The sequence below is a fragment of the Macrobrachium nipponense genome, chromosome 9 (assembly GCF_015104395.2).
Source record: "Macrobrachium nipponense isolate FS-2020 chromosome 9, ASM1510439v2, whole genome shotgun sequence".
NCBI lineage: Eukaryota > Metazoa > Arthropoda > Malacostraca > Decapoda > Palaemonidae > Macrobrachium > Macrobrachium nipponense.
In genome coordinates, this window is record NC_061110.1 from 90,726,977 (window position 1) to 90,743,698 (window position 16,722).

At 34.3% G+C, this 16,722-nt stretch overlaps 1 protein-coding gene across 14 annotated transcripts in view; it reads right to left on the reverse strand.

The window, feature by feature from the left end:
• The window catches only part of LOC135218380 (octopamine receptor beta-2R-like), a 622,548-nt gene that overhangs the window by 215,912 nt on the left and 389,914 nt on the right, over positions 1 to 16,722 (reverse strand). For 10 of the 14 annotated variants that reach the window (XM_064254654.1, XM_064254660.1, XM_064254652.1 and 7 more), the window contains one exon: positions 4,302 to 4,319. The exons of the other annotated variants lie outside the window; for them this stretch is intronic. The gene's annotated coding sequence lies outside the window, so the exon portion shown is untranslated. The remainder of the gene's footprint in view (positions 1 to 4,301; positions 4,320 to 16,722) is intronic. 14 annotated transcript variants of the gene reach the window in all.

The window sequence follows — 16,722 nt, forward strand, 5'->3', positions numbered from 1 at the left end:
ATCTCTCTCTTCATGACGGAACTGAATTGAATGTTATTAGGCTGGGTAATGATATCACCTGCGCAACCCCTCTTTCAACTTTTTTTTTTTATCTTCAAGTGCATCACGGTTTTCGTTCTTGGGAAATAAATCGCATGTCTAATAACCATCAGACCATACTTATCGTAGTACATATTTTTCTGGAGCTCAGTATCTCTCGTATTGCTCGGTTTAAGTACCCGTTTTTATTCCTCCACAACAAAGCTTTAAAAGGACTACATATCTTTTCGTTTCTATACCACAGCCTGTTTCTTCCCGAGAGTTAGCATTTACCAAGTTTTCCCCATTTCTTTTTTTCCTTTCAATTCTGAGAGTGGAAGCCCCATTTTCATGTTATACTTATACCCCTTAAAATACAATCATTCATAACCAAAATGAAGAAGGATTGCTGCAAAGAAACTTCACAGGAAAAAAATGAAAATTAACTTAAGAACATGGACGTTATACTGAAGCACTGAAGCTCGAGGAATCTGTACAAAACAAAATGTGAATTAATCACGTTCTATCCTTGTGATACAGATTATTCTAATCCCACGAGAGCCCGTGGCCTCAAGTTCAAGTTTTGGATTCGCTTTCGCCGTGTTGACAGCGTTCGCATACGATGGGAACAGTCGATGCGAGTCAGGTATTCCTCGGAAAAAAAACAAAAACAAAAAACAAATATTGGCACACACTCGTCTTTTCTGATTCACTCGAATTTTACAACGGTGAGCCACGACATAAATGAATAAATCTTTAGCTGTGACATCGGACGGCCCTGATCAAATACAAGATAAATTCTGTTTTGTCTTTATTTACCCAACATATAACTAGTGTCACATCGAATATGCACTTCGTATTAGTAAGGTTTCTTTTTGTTTCACTGCATTTCCTTTGCTGTTTCTCATTAGCCAAACAACTGCATTATGATACCAATTAACATGTGGATATCGTTTACCCAGACAGTTTGAATAAATGAATAAATTACATTTCATAAACTTGAGCTAATGGTGTTCGCCTTAAAGAATGAATATGTGGTACCTATATTTCAAGGAACAACCACAAGTATCAAATTAAATCTAACAAAAAGTTTTACGTCATAATCGAGGTCCGGAGTAAAAAAAATGGAATTCAAGGCACAATTAATATTATAATTATGCCTTCGTAGCGATACGTACAGATTACAAATGTCTTAGATCTAAGATAAGGCACATAATGTGCTAGTGTTCCGTATACGTTTTACTTGTTTTATATTATAACTCCTATTCTGTTGTAACAGGAATCATCACCTTTTAGCAGATTGTTTCTCAGATGTATCAAAATTTGGTATAAGGAGACTTGTAAAATAGGGATTGTAGCTTATTTTGTAATGAAGATAGAACTCGCTAACAAGTCACTGTTCAGTCAGAAATCGCATCAAGTTTCTAAATTCTAAATCCCAAATAATGAAAATAAAAAATGCCAAATGTGCAGGCCGTGAACATTTATTCATGCCTCGGTGAATAAGCAGAGTCCACGATGCAATATGATAACAGGCGCAGCAGCAGTAGTTCTAAAGGAAACCAATGTCTATATCTGCCGCTGGAAATGCAATAAATTGGTAGCCGGCAACTCGTACAGCAACCTATGAAGCAGGTGCCTCATAATAACTATTCGGAGAATTAGCTTTCCTTTTTTTTTATTATTTCATTTCTCACCTGTAATTCGACTGGAGATCTCAACCTAAATCTATGACCTCAAGATACCAAATTTTACGATACACTTTTTCTTACAGCACTGATTTTGCTTTGGGTACAGTAACTAAAGCAAATGTCTTTCGTAAAATGTGCAATATTCTCTCAGGCAAATATATATACTAATAAAGACGACAAAGAACAACTTCTAGTCTCACTTGCTAAATAATAATTACAAGCAGTGACTAATGTCCATGCTGATGTTAAAACCGATTATCAAATTTCAAAGGTTTTGCCGCTGTAACTTATAATTTTTTTGTTTGTCTGGTGTGTTTACGTTGCATGGAACCAGTGTTTATTCAGCAACGGGACCAACGGTTTTACGTGACTTCCGAACCACGTCGAGAGTGAACATCTATCACCAGAAAAACACATCTCTGACCCATCAGTGGAATGCCCGAGAATCGAACTCGCGGCCACCGAGGTGACTGGTCAAGAACATACCAATCACGCCACTGAGGCGCTCTAATTGTTCTATATAGATACACAAATTTAATCGATATAAAAATATCGAGAGAAAAAAAAGGTAATTCACCAAATACTGTGGCAGTCCTTAGAGTTGAACTAAAATAAACCAATGGCTTAACATAACGTCTTTAATAACCGCGAGAATCACTTAAAATATAAACAACTAAAACAGATGAACAAAATAATGTGTGTTACACGAATGCTGTAAATGAAACATGACGTGGGGAAAGCGCGTGCACGCAAACACATTCATATACGCTCGTAAACCGGACCCGTCAAAAATAACTGCGATATATATGTAAATCTGCAACTGCAACTTTACTGATGATATATGTAATACATCTGGTTGTTCTGCTCTTCCATTTTTCATATATCTATCTATCTATATGTAAATATACAATGCGTGTATGTGTATATATATATATATATATATAGAGTTATATATATATATACATACATACCAATGCTCATACATACATACATATGTTTGTATGTATGTATGTATGTAGTATATATATATATATATATATATATATACTGAATATATATACGTATATATATATTATATATTGTATATGTATGAATATCCATACATACACACCAATTATATATGTGTATAAAATATGTGTATGCGTGTTCATACATACATTATATACATATTATATACACAATTATATATATATATATATATATATATATATTATATATATATATATTGACGACGATTTAACATTTAAATAAAATGGAACCTAAAATATTAATGAAACTAAACAAGAAAAAATAATTACAAAATGGGATTAAGGCCTAAAATATAAAACGTCCCAAACTGTCATGATTTAATTTCCTCGATATAGGGGCTAAACGATTCCTATTGACCTCGGTACAAAATGGATTGCCTACTGCTTATAAGTATAAACTCTTCTATGGAGGTCAAACAAACACATTTTCAGAGATTTCAGTAAATACGACAGAAGTGAATCTACCCTCTCCGATAGATTCGACATTCTGGAAAACAACTAAATGCAAAATGCACTTTGCCCTGGTTGTCAAAACACTTTTGCTCAACAAAAAAAAAAAAAAAATTCACTTTTCAGTTCATGAATCTGATAATTGCGAAATGGAAATAAAAATTAATGAACGAATGTCAATCAAGCTTTTTTTTTCTACTATTTTTTTTGGTGAGGTCCTAAAATGCAAACAGAAATGAGAAATTACGAGCAATTACTGACGTTCTCAAAACAGGGATTTTGGAATGAATGTGCTTCCAGTCTAAACAGTGCCATTACGGCAAATGTTTTTTTAAAAATGCACACACACATATGTCGAGAGAAAGAACGTGAATGAATTTTTGTATATCCTGTATTACTAAAATACATATATGGATGCAACCACAGAATCTATTGTGTTAAAACTGATGAAGAATATATATATATATATATATAAATATATATGCATAGTCATATAATTGTACGACTGTATATATTACTAAAATACATAGATGCACGTATGCAAACACATATAAATCAAAGTGTTTAAACACTGATAAAGTATACACAATGTATGCATACAAACATACATACAAGCATACATACATATAAGAGTATGATTGTATGTGTATATTATACAACACGTTTTTGCATAAATGTAATGACAGAATATCTATTAATCTACCTAAACACTAATAATACAATATACGTACATGCATGCATGCATAAATACATGTATACATATATAAAAGTGTATGGCTGTATGCATATATGCTGCTAAAATACACATATGCATATATGCACTCACAGCGTACCCATTAATGTGTTTAAACACTGACAAAATATACGAACATCCATTCAGTACAAACGTTCATAAATAAATATTTACACACATGCATGCTTGCATACATGCATACATACATACATAAAGAAAAGATAAAGAAAGAGAGAGACAAATCTGCTGACATGGGAAAGTCGGGCAGAGCAAAATACGGAACAGGTGGTGCCTTAACCCGCGTCGAAATAGGGAAATGATAAATTGACTCACTTCGATATGACTGAACCAAAAACCACGGGGGGCATCATGCAAACTTACCAATTCTGTATTCGGCACCTGAAAAAGGAGAGAGAGAAGCATTCAGAATACTGCAGTATAACTGGTGTTATACTAAAACGAATTTCACTGCACACATTAAAGAATTATATTGTAGAGTCGATCTTTTCTTTGATTTGATATATGCAGTTGTGGTTCAGCTTTCAATAGTAATAACAATAAAAATGATGCTGGCGGTACAACAAGAATTTGAGCGACGCCCTCTACCACTTGACCAACTCTTCAAATGACCCTCATGGATCTTAGTATACTTTCGACCAGAGTAAAGATTCGACACTCTTTGTTTATTGTGTCTGTCCCAGTTTCTAATTAGATGTCCTACCTATGCTCCTGAAAAACAAAGAATTTCAACGCTTTGTACCCAAGTGACATGAAACTGTAACGCGTTGTGGAAATTAAGTGTTGAAATAAATTTGGACTGGTTGTAACTATAGGTATTGGAATTCTTTAGGCATGAACAGGAAACTGGTACAGAACATGACTGAATTCATATAGAGGTACGACAAGAAATCCATACTGAAACTGAGAGCTGGTATACAAGACAAGAGACTTGAAGATGATAAAAATGGAAGCATATGAAGCTATTGAACATGATTGAATTCATATAGAGGTACCACAAGAAATCCGTAATGAAATTGGGAGCTGGTATAAAAGACAGAGACTTGATTTTTCAATATTTATTTATTTTTATTTATTTATTTATTTATTTATTTATTTATTTTTAGTCATTTATTTATTTATTTTTATTTAATTATTTATATATTTTTTATTTATTTATTTATTTATTTTGTTAATTTATTGAAGATGATAAACATGGAAGCATATGAAGTTATTAAGCCAATTTCATTTCATACACGTCAAGAAGAAGTCATCAATTTGTATAAAAGCTGCACTGGATAAATTCTGAAACATTACAACATTGCATATTTAAGATGACCTTCCAATACAAGAATCTATCAGCAAAAAAAAAAAAGAAAAAAAAATCTAAACGGATTGAAATTACCAATAAAATTCGCTGAAGACTTCGGAATAAACTATTTTGTGTATTTATGATTTTAAGATTACCACAGTTAAATAAAGATTTCGCAAACAACTGGTATGTCAACGGGTAACCCTCCATCACCAGTCCTCATCCGCATTTCATGTTAGAAATAAAAATAAAAGAAAGTTCCCTGCCTTCACTAGACTTCTGAGATTAATTGGAAATGTTTTTACAGGTTTTTAACAGCCAACTTAGAGGCAGTCTTGGACTTCAGGTTTAATTATTAAAAGGATAAGGCATTCTCTCTCTCTCTCTCTCTCTCTTCTTCTTCTCTTCTTGGTATAATAATTAAAAACTGGACTAAGCCTCTCTCGCTCTCTCTCTCTCTAGGTATAAGGTATTAAAACTGGACAAAGCCTCTCTCTCTCTCTCTCTCTCTCTCTCTCTTATCTCTCTTCTCTCATCTCTCTTAAGGTAAATATTAAAACTGGACAAAGCCTCTCTCTCTCTCTCTCTCTCTCTCTCTCTCTCTCTCTCTCTCTCTCTTAGGTATAATAATTAAAACTGGACAAAGCCTCTCTCTCTCTCTCATGTGTAGTATTCAAAACTGGATAAAGAATATCTCTCTCTCTCAGGTATAATAATTAAAACTGGATAAAGCCTCTCTCTCTCTCTCTCTCTCTCTCTCTTCTCTCTCTCTCTCTCTCTTTCATGTGTAGTATTCAAAACTGGATAAAGAATCTCTCTCTCTCTCTCTCTCTCTCTCTCAGGTATAATAATTAAAACTGGATAAAGCCCCCCCCTCCCTCTCTCTCTCTCTCTCTCTCTCTCTCTCTCTCTCTCTCTCTCTCTCTCACTAACGACCAGTAATCACTTGCAAACAACAATTATTAAAGTTAAGACAGAGAGTCCTCAAGCAAAGTTCGCGAACACAAGCCATCTTGTTTCAATGAAAAACCTTTCAACAGATCCGCTTCACAATAAATCCCCCCTTTTAATTTTTTTTTCTATCTTCTTTTCAAAGAACATCGATCCATCTGAGGTAAAGAATTACATCAAGAGGTCTACTGAAACGACTTTAATTGGTGCTCAGTCATAATTATCTAAACGCGGGCGCTACGCCCTTTGGGATAATCCCCTCATTAATTTCGTTCAGTTTTCTCTTGATGTTAATAATAACAATGATCATAATGAGAATAAAAACTCGTTAACAGATGTTGCAATTAAAGAAGAAGGGAGAACATTCCCAGCGCTTTCCATTTTATCTCATCATCAAGCATTGCAAGCGATTATGGAAACAGGAATTGAGTTGAATATAGAATTAAGGCCAAAGGCCAAGCACTGGGACCTATGAGGTCATTCAGCGCTGAAATGGAAACTGACAGTAAAAGGTTTGAAAGGTGTAATAGGAGGAAAACCTCAAAGCAATTGCACTATGAACCAAGTATTAGGAAAGGGTGGAAAGTAAGACGAAAAAAGCATATGAGAGTAGGTACAGTAAAGTAAAAGGAACGAAAGTGGTTGCAACTAGGGCCGAAGGCACGCTGCAAAGAACCATAGTAATGCCTACAGAGCACCGCATGAGGTCCACTGACGGCACTAAATCCCTACGGGGGGGGGGGGGGGGGGAATTACTGCCTATACATGGGAGTCCATTAACATTTGAAAACCTTGATTAGCCAAGAGAAGAATTAGTAAAACGAATTACATAAGATTCCAACGAAGGCTCGATATGGATTTTAAACGCTCAGAACTATATTCTATAACGCTATATAATCATTTCTGAATGATCAGCTTTAACGTGTCGGCCAGAGAAGAGACCCTTGCAAAAAATTCATAAACGCTCTACGTAACGTTCAGGTCACACAAACCAAGCAATAACTTTGACACTGCCATTAGCAAACAACGAGATATGAATAATACAACGGGGAAACGAACAAAAATGACGTACGGCGCGTTACACTGCAAATCATTCTTAACCTGATCTGTGAAACAAATGCAGTTACGCCCTCTTGCATGTTTATTAACAATTAGGCAGACTGTGAGCAAAAGGTGATTTAGGAGGTACTACTCAGCGTGAATAATTGTGCCTTTGATGATCGGGGGTTGATTGATCATTAGCATCGATTTTATGTGACTGCATGCCCCTAGTGTTTATCAGGGCTCATTAAGCATTATGACAAAGGTCAACATAAAGCTTGGCTTGGTGTCAAGACGAAATCAGATTTCTTTTGCGCTATTCAGCGAGTAAGTTTGTACTTAACGTTGTGAATCACCATCATCATCATCATCATCACTCATCTATCATCATCATATATATATATATATATATAATTTGTGTATCTATGTATGTATAGAACGATGATGTTACACAACTTAAAACACATTACTGGATTATTGGCGTAAAGGATATAATATCTATTATATATATATATATATTATATATATATATAATATCTATATATATATATATATATAGGTATAATTATTTATATATATGACAGGACTTCAATTTAGCGGAGATGAAGGCAGACAGTCCTCGAAAGTTTGTGACATTTAAATCGCGGTTAGATATCACCACGTCTACGTACAGTCTAGTTATGAGATTGAATTTATGCACAAAACAATTGTACAAAAGGCTACGTTTAATAATATATATATATATATATATATATATATATATATATATATATATATATATTATATATATTATATATTTATATATACACAGACACAGACACAGACACACTACGTACATCATGATTAATGTTCCCCAACCTACATCCTTAATTTGTACGCAGTCATTATTAATTCATCTGAATCTTACACAACTCTACAACGCAGTCCTTACATGAATGCATTTATTTACTTGCTATAAAATGAGAGAAAGCAAGGATGGGGTAATGTATTACCAAATGTGTATTCCTATTAAACTGAATCTGAAAAAAAAACCTTTTAGAGATAGTTTGAGGGTTAATACTTATGCCATTTGGCATATGCTTAGAGAGTTACTGAAAAATACTTATGCCATTTGAAAATGAAGGCTTAGAGAGTTAGGACTTTTATATCTAAAAGATTTTCAATCACAATCTCAAAGCATTTTTCACAACATGTTCAAGTTGGTCTGGGGACCAGGGGCGTTCTCCATTAGCTGTTGCAAGTCCTTTATTGAAAGCTTAGAGCACATTATAACGAGAGCAAGAATATTTACCAATTTTGAAATTTTTCAAAAATAGAATTTTCCATCTTGCCACTTTCTGAAAGCGAATATTTGTTCAACAAGGGAATGGCTTCTATTGGCTCTCCTTAATGCATAAGCTAATTATACAGTAATCAATATCTTGGCTTCAAGGAACGTGACGGTCTGAACAAATTTGAACGCTTTCACCATGTCATTTCATATGGATCATCTAAGTCTTTCCTACTGAGAAATCCTTATTAATTTGATCGCGCCGACATGTTTCATTTACAAACTTCATACGAATTTTGAGAGTCACATAAACAGATAACATGGTCACGAGAACTTAATTTACATATAAATTGACGTCGAATTAATCATTTTAATTTCCGGCATATGCAGATTATTCCTCCCCAAAAATATGACAAAATTTCCACAGGGAACTCTGGAGAGTATCCTTTGTTTTCAGGAAAATCCTATATGGCAACCCAGCAATTGGCAACACTTCATTGGTCCGCAATATTTTATGTATGATATATATATATATATACTATATATATATATTATAGTTATATATATATATATATATCATATATATAGATATATATATAGATACCCCCCCCCCTATATATATATATATATATATATATATATAGTATTATTTATACGTATATATATATAATATATATAATATATATTATATATATATATAATATATAAATTATATATATAGAGAGAGAGAGAGAGAGAGAGAGAGAGAGAGAGAATTCACCATCACGTGATCCTGACTATCAAAATTTTCAAAGTATACTACATTTACCATACGCAGAGGTATTACAGATTAAATTTGTATGAATATTGACCCTACTGTATTTTGTTTAATAACTACAATAATGTGTTTGGACTCCTCACAACTCCTTAATCGCTTGGTCACTTATGATAAAATTTTCGCAAATATCTGAACTAAATCTATTTTGGTTAAAGACTTATATACAGACAAAATACATTCAGCATTATTTTACATTCAATTTTGATCTTTCATCTCCTGAAATCGAAATAACTTACTCATCCATTTGTTATAAGCGTTTTTACCCTGCATCTTTATGACGACAATCGTTCATTGCGGACGTGTTTAATTAACAAGTCAACGATTGTACCGTAACTTCAACATCAAAAAATACATTCTGCCATTATTTTAAACATTCCAATTTTGATCTTTCATCTCCTGAATATCGAAACAGCTTACTCATCCATTTGTATAGGCCGTTTTTACCCTTGCATCTGACAACAATCAAAATAAAGGTTCTAGTCAGGTTTTTTTCAAAACCATACTTAAAATACTTCGGAACGGTGATCCATCAAATGGAGAGAGAGAGAGAGAGAGAAGAGAGGAGAGAGAGGAGAGAGAGAGAGAGAGAGAGAGAGAGACTTCCATGAAGTACCTTAATCTCACATCAAAGCGGCATGCTTTTCCTAAGGGAGATATGCATGTGGAGGAGAAAAGCGATGCTCTCTCTCTCTCTCTCTCTCTCTCTCTCTATCTCTCTCTCTCTCTCTCTTTCCCTCTATTTTTTTTTATATATATATTATATATATATATATATATATATTATATATATATATCTTTATAATATATATACTAGACACACACATATATATATATATATATATATATACATATATACATATATACATATAAACACACACATACATTATTCAGGACTATTTTCGTATTGTAATGCAGGTTTCAAAACAGGCCATCTTATCGTCATAGATATAATAAACAAAAATGTATACGAAGAAGCATTCTTTATACCAAACTTGATGGCACATCGGGGCAGCATTGACCAATGAAAAACAAGAGTTCAAGATTAACTTGAACGACAAGCCACAATGCGACATTGGAGGTTGCAAGAACAGCAACTCATCCATCCCAAGCACGGGAAATGGGTTTGGGAGACAGGTGAGTGTCAGGTGATTCCTACTGTAAAATGTCACAACTTGCGAGGAGAGTCTATAGATGACCTTCAGTATAACGTTATGGGCTTCTTTGTTTGGTGGGTATTAGGTAACTTGCTAAAAGGAGTCAAATCGGTCCCAGAAAGAAAGAGGAAAAAATAATAAATTACAGTCGCCATTAGTCTTCGTCCTTTCATCTCTGGAAGAGCTATGGTAATTCGAACTGCTTATCAACCCACACAATCGAAGTCGTCCAAAAGATCTCGTCTCTCCCATCACACTTATTAGGAATAAATATTGATAGACGTGATATCAATCAGAAGAATGAACAGAGGTTATTTCATTACATCCCTACCTCATATTCTTCCGCATCTCATTTCATGGATTCGACGGAGAACGCTCATTTTCAAACGTACTTTGCGGGAGGAAGATGCTAATTTTTGCCAATCTGTTTTTATATTATATATGATCAGCATTTCTACTTATCGCGTTTGGCATGCTGTATTGTGAGGGGAGGGCGGTGGGTGGGGGTAGGGGTGGGGAGGGGCTACGTATATGAGATTTTATGAGATTTGTTTATTTACTGTGACAAAGCAGTCATCCAGCTTTGCACAGGTTCAATCAAAAGTAAACCTCTTTGGTAAATGGATATTGAAACATAACCGAAACCATTCGCAATAAATATAATTTTTTACTTTCATTTACACTGGTATTTCTATATTGCCACTGCAATACATTCCTGTCCAAACGTGACATTTTTGTGGAGCGAATCAACTATTTTGTGGTTAAGTAAGTCAGAAGCCATTAAAGTCGTTTAATGGCAGTAATAACGCCGAGTAAATGGAAGGTGAAACTATGAATGATAAAGAAAAAACTACTTTCCAGTTGGACGTTTGGACCCCGCTCTTTGTACACTGATTTTATAGTATATAATACACACACACACACACACACACACACACACACACATATGTGTGTGTATGTATATGTAACTATATAAATATATATATATATACGTATACATAAATAATATATATGTAAACATACATACATACATACATACATACATATATATATATATATATATATATATATATATATATATATATATATAACATATGTACACACACATATATATATAATATATATATATATATATATATATATATATATATATATCAATAATATACACAATGTACTTCCATGTGTTTTTATGAATATATATTATAATATAAAACTGGTGAATCAACGAAGACCCCATTTTGCGCGCGTACCTCGGCATCATACCATATTTTTCCCGCCCCTTTTTTTTCCGAAAGTGATTTTTGTCCTTGCAAATTAGCATAATGCACCTGTATTTTGCCGGTCTGGTCTTGACGATCATTTGCGCCGTAAAATAATGAGCGTTCGCAAAATATTGGAAATTCGCAAGATCAAAGGACCCGGTTTATTAACGGCAATTTTGCCAAAAAATGTAATGGCGTGAATCTTTGAAAACTAACAGGGGAACTTTTATAACCAGGTTATCACTTACGTCCTAATAGAGAAAAAGGCTGAACTTTATGGATCTTTTTAATCCTTATAATGAGAGAAACTGGGCTCTATGGTTTTTTAATCCTAATCAAGAAACGGACTGAACTGTACGGTTTTTTATCCTAATCAAGAAACAGAATGAATTTTACGAGTTTTTTATCCTAATCAAGAAACACACTGAACTTTATGGGTATTTTTTTAATCCTAATCAAGAGACATAATTGGACTTTATCGTTTTTTAAATCCTTATAAAGAAACAGAGTGGACTTTATGTTTTTCTCCCTAATCAAGAATTAGACTGGACTTTATGGGGTTTTTAATCCTAATAAAGAAATAGACTGGACTTTATGGTGTTTTTATCCTTATCAAGAAACACATTGAACTTTTTTTCTTTTTCCTCGGAGAAATTTTTAATTCTCATTGTGAGAGTTTGGATGTGACCAAACGCACGCATAAGAACCTTGTCTATAGAATGCTCTGTATAAAATTTCCGTGCATTTGATTTTCAAATCTCCTACTCAGCCTGGCCATTGTCCGATTTGACCCTCTTAATCTTTCTCTAATTCCAGCTAAAGAGACCCTGTAATGGATTTAATTGTTCACGGATATTTGAAAGGTTTAACCGCATTAATCCTTTCCCCACCTCACGTTATTTCAATCCTTTGCGAATAATCTCTCCTCAGCATTTCCGTTTTTCTTGGTTATATTTCAATAATTTTCGTGTCTAGACAACTAATGCATTCCGTTAATCAACATCTGTAGATCCTCGGGATTTTACTAAATTAAATATTGGAAACTTAAATTACAATGTATATTGTAAATATGTCAAGGGTCTTTCCTCACTTACATAAGTGCCATAGGATGAAGTAAAAACATTTATCGTGGAAGCGTTAAAACGACTATTTTTGGGTCAATGAAAGATTTGATGTACCATCTACAATGTTATATTCCTGTCAATCTTCCTTTAAAAAATTATCATTATTATATTCGTTAACGATTGTTTAGTTCATCATATTGGGTCCCCTTGAAAGGGCGAGCTTAAACTAAGATTAACGTTGAACGAAAAACTCATAAAGGGACAGACTTGCAAACTTCCGCGAACGTTTTTATGGTAATTTTTGTGTTTTTATTGACTCAATAATCATAATTTTAACTGGATTTTGGTAGCAACATACTATACTATATACATATACCATACATACATACATATATACATATGTATATATATATACATATATATATAAAATTATTATACATACATACATACATATATACACATACGTAAATATATACATACATAAATATATGAGTAAGTATACATATAACATACTGTACACAAATACAGGGTTTCCATAAAGTTACAGAAATTGTGAAAACAAAAATATTCGATAAAACGAAAATAACAAACAAAACTTCAGTCGAGCAGAAAAACTGCCAGACACACCAAGGTTCCTTATGCCTTGTACAGATCGATTCTATCATGTGTAGCTACATGGTCTTTGTGTGTGTGTGTGTGTGTGTGTGTGTGTGTGTGTGTGTGTTTTCCGAGCAAATACATTAGAATCTGAATGCCACGGAAATTGCGCGATGGGACGATTCATAACGGCGGAACCGTTTGCTATTTGCAAGACAATGGTCGTGGCAGAGACTGTCTATTTCCTGTTACAATAGACGGAGTCAGACGAACAATTAATTCACTTGGTTTCCCGCATAGGATTTATACTCCCTGCAAAGCTTAATAGTCGAGGCTATATCCGAACGGCTTTCACACTTTCTCTCGGCGATCGGTTGACATTTGGGGAATAATAACAATAAAAAAAATATTAACAACAATTGCAGTGGGATATTCCGACATTTAAATTTTCCCACACTGTCGTTTCTTGCATTCAATTCGCAATTTCTGTTTTTCAAGAACTTGAAAAAGTGCTAGAAAAATAACCAATGTATTTGTTACTTGTACTTATCTGCACTTACAACATGAGTGATACGAGTATTACAAAACAAAATAATGCGAGTTAATAATACAGTGTGTTATATGTCTGATAGAGCCTGCTGGCGTTATCATGTGAAACATTTACCCTCAGAATGATGATTCAATTAAAAAGAAATACTGAAGGGTTACAGGAAAATGTCAGGGTGCAGAAAGAGATTCAACGAAGAGATACAGCACAAAAGGTAACTCACACACACAGAGTAAGAGAAGATATCGAAAATATACATAAAACTGATAGCAATTTTCACTCATATTGTACAACACTTCCCATAAGGCAAAAGGGAATGAAATTGGTTTTGAAGTGTCTACAGAAAGAAAATAAATTTAAGAAAAATTTCACAAAATTATTTGTATTGAATCAATTTAAAAATGAGAGATTTCAACATAGATAAACACGTATAATCTAAGGCGTCAAATACTTTATTTACCGAGACGAAATGATAAAATTACTGAATAAAAGTGTAAAGAAATATACCGACCGGCTACCAGTACGTATCTGGAACTGTCAAAACAAGCTGCGATAATGTCGCATTATACAGAAAGAGCTCTCGTACACATGTTTAAGCCCTACCTTTTACAGGATCTATGCACTTTTACTTCCTGCCTTCTGTCTGATGTGGATCTCTACACCTCTGCTTCCTTCAAAACCTTCCCCAGCCCACCCCCCTCCCATCCTCTTTCCCCAAACACACACACACACAAGGAATTCCAGTTAACGCCTTTCTGAGTAAGGACACAAGACATCGAAAACCCAAATGATGTCAAAGCTCTCTCTCTCTCTCTCTCTCTCTCTCTCTCAGGGTTACTCGGGAGAAACAGCAAAAAAGGTGAATAAAAGAGACTACCTGACATTCCAAACCGTGTTTCTGGAGACTACAATATTATTTCCCTTCACCCAGCAGAAAGGGTGTAGTGACAAATAAACTTCGGGTGTATCTTATTTACTCTTGTTTACACAGAAATTTTACCGATAGCTCTAATTAAGTGGCCACTGCGTGCGCACACGTGCGCTATCAAACAAGATGTGGATATTATGTACTGAAAAACGAATAAGAAAGACTGTGAATAACAGAAAATTCTTTGCACTCTTTGAACTGATTTTGAGAAGGGCAAGGAATGGCTGCAAATATATTATTAAATAAATAAATACATAGCTTTCTTTAAATATATTAAAGTAACATACAATTCAGATCCTTGGGAATAACACGTGATATACACGTACATACCTATGCGAAAATTGCTTGCATGATTCAAGTGCGGCGTGATAACTCTTTGAAATCGTCATGACGGTTTACATTCCGTTCTTATGTAAGCACAAGCGAATATAAAACTTGATATCAGAATTAGCACAAGCATCGCGAGTGAAGCAGCACCTATAAAAAGCCAGATTCATTTGAAACTCAATCAACAGAGCACCAAACCGTGACAAAGTGCCTGAGACGTCGCGTAACCAATTCAGAGCCGACAAGTTACACGAGAGTCACCGAAGTCCATTATGACCTAAAAGCTGTCATCCTGTTTCGAATAAACTACGAGTCATTTACATGATGACCCTTATCTTAATAGGTGCTGTTTCATGCCCAATCACGTCCGAAAGATAATAACCAGTTGTCGCAACAGAACTCTATGACAAAACAAATATCAAGAGGGACTCCTTGTTTAGGCTGACTGGAACGAGAAAAAAAAACACGAGAGGATATTTTAAATGTGGATTCAACGCGACTTTTTGTCGAGAAATTTATTATTATTATTATTATTATTATTATTATTATTGGTTGCAGGGCCAAGATAATATAACATGTGAGCATATGGTCTTTAATGGATATGGTCTTTAATCCATTAAAGACCATATGCTCACATGCTATATTATTGTGGACCTACAACCATTGTCATCGTTTTCGTCCCAGAAAACTGTACCCATTATTATTATTATTATTATTATTATTATTATTATTATTATTATTATTATTCAGAAGATGAACCCTACTCATATGGAACAAGCCCAGCAAATGGGCCATCGACTGTAAATTCAAGCTTCCAAAGAATAAAGAATATGGCGTTTATTAGCGAGAAGTAACAGAAGGTAATGAGAAATACAGAAGGATGAGATCACTTAAGTGAAAGAAAAAAGAAATGGCCTTAAGTCAAAAGTAAATGCTTCAATGCATTTCATTGCACATTAGTTTCGGAGGGTAATTACTCTCCTTCATCTCTTTTTGGAGTTAATTAGGTTTCCATAATGCAAGGAGGATAAGTCTTCTCTTAATTGTACAACTGATAAATTGCAAACGATTAACATAATGTTGCTCATAACATGTACCATTAATCATGACAAAACGAGTTAATTCATGGATGATGTCTAATCATTATGAATAGTGGCACACAGCTTTATCTCACGTGCTATGAACATTTAAGCAAGACACTATATTCCTTACATTATAACCCTTCAAGAGAGAGAGAGAGAGAGGAGAGAGAGACGAGAGACCGAGAGAGACGAGAGAGAGAGAGAGAGAGAGAGAGAAGAGAGATGAGAGAGAGAGAGGGAGGAAGAGGAGGAGAGAGAGAGAGAGACTTATCCTGTTGAATTCAAGATTAGCAAATGACGTCGTAAGTTTATAATGCGCTGGTGAGAGCTAGTTTAAAACTCACTCTCTCTCTCTCTCTCTCTCTCTCTCTCTCTCTCTCTGTGTGTGTGTGTGTGTGTGTGTGTGTGTGTGTGTGTGTGTGTGTGTGTGGAGCGGAGTTGGGATGTTTTGAG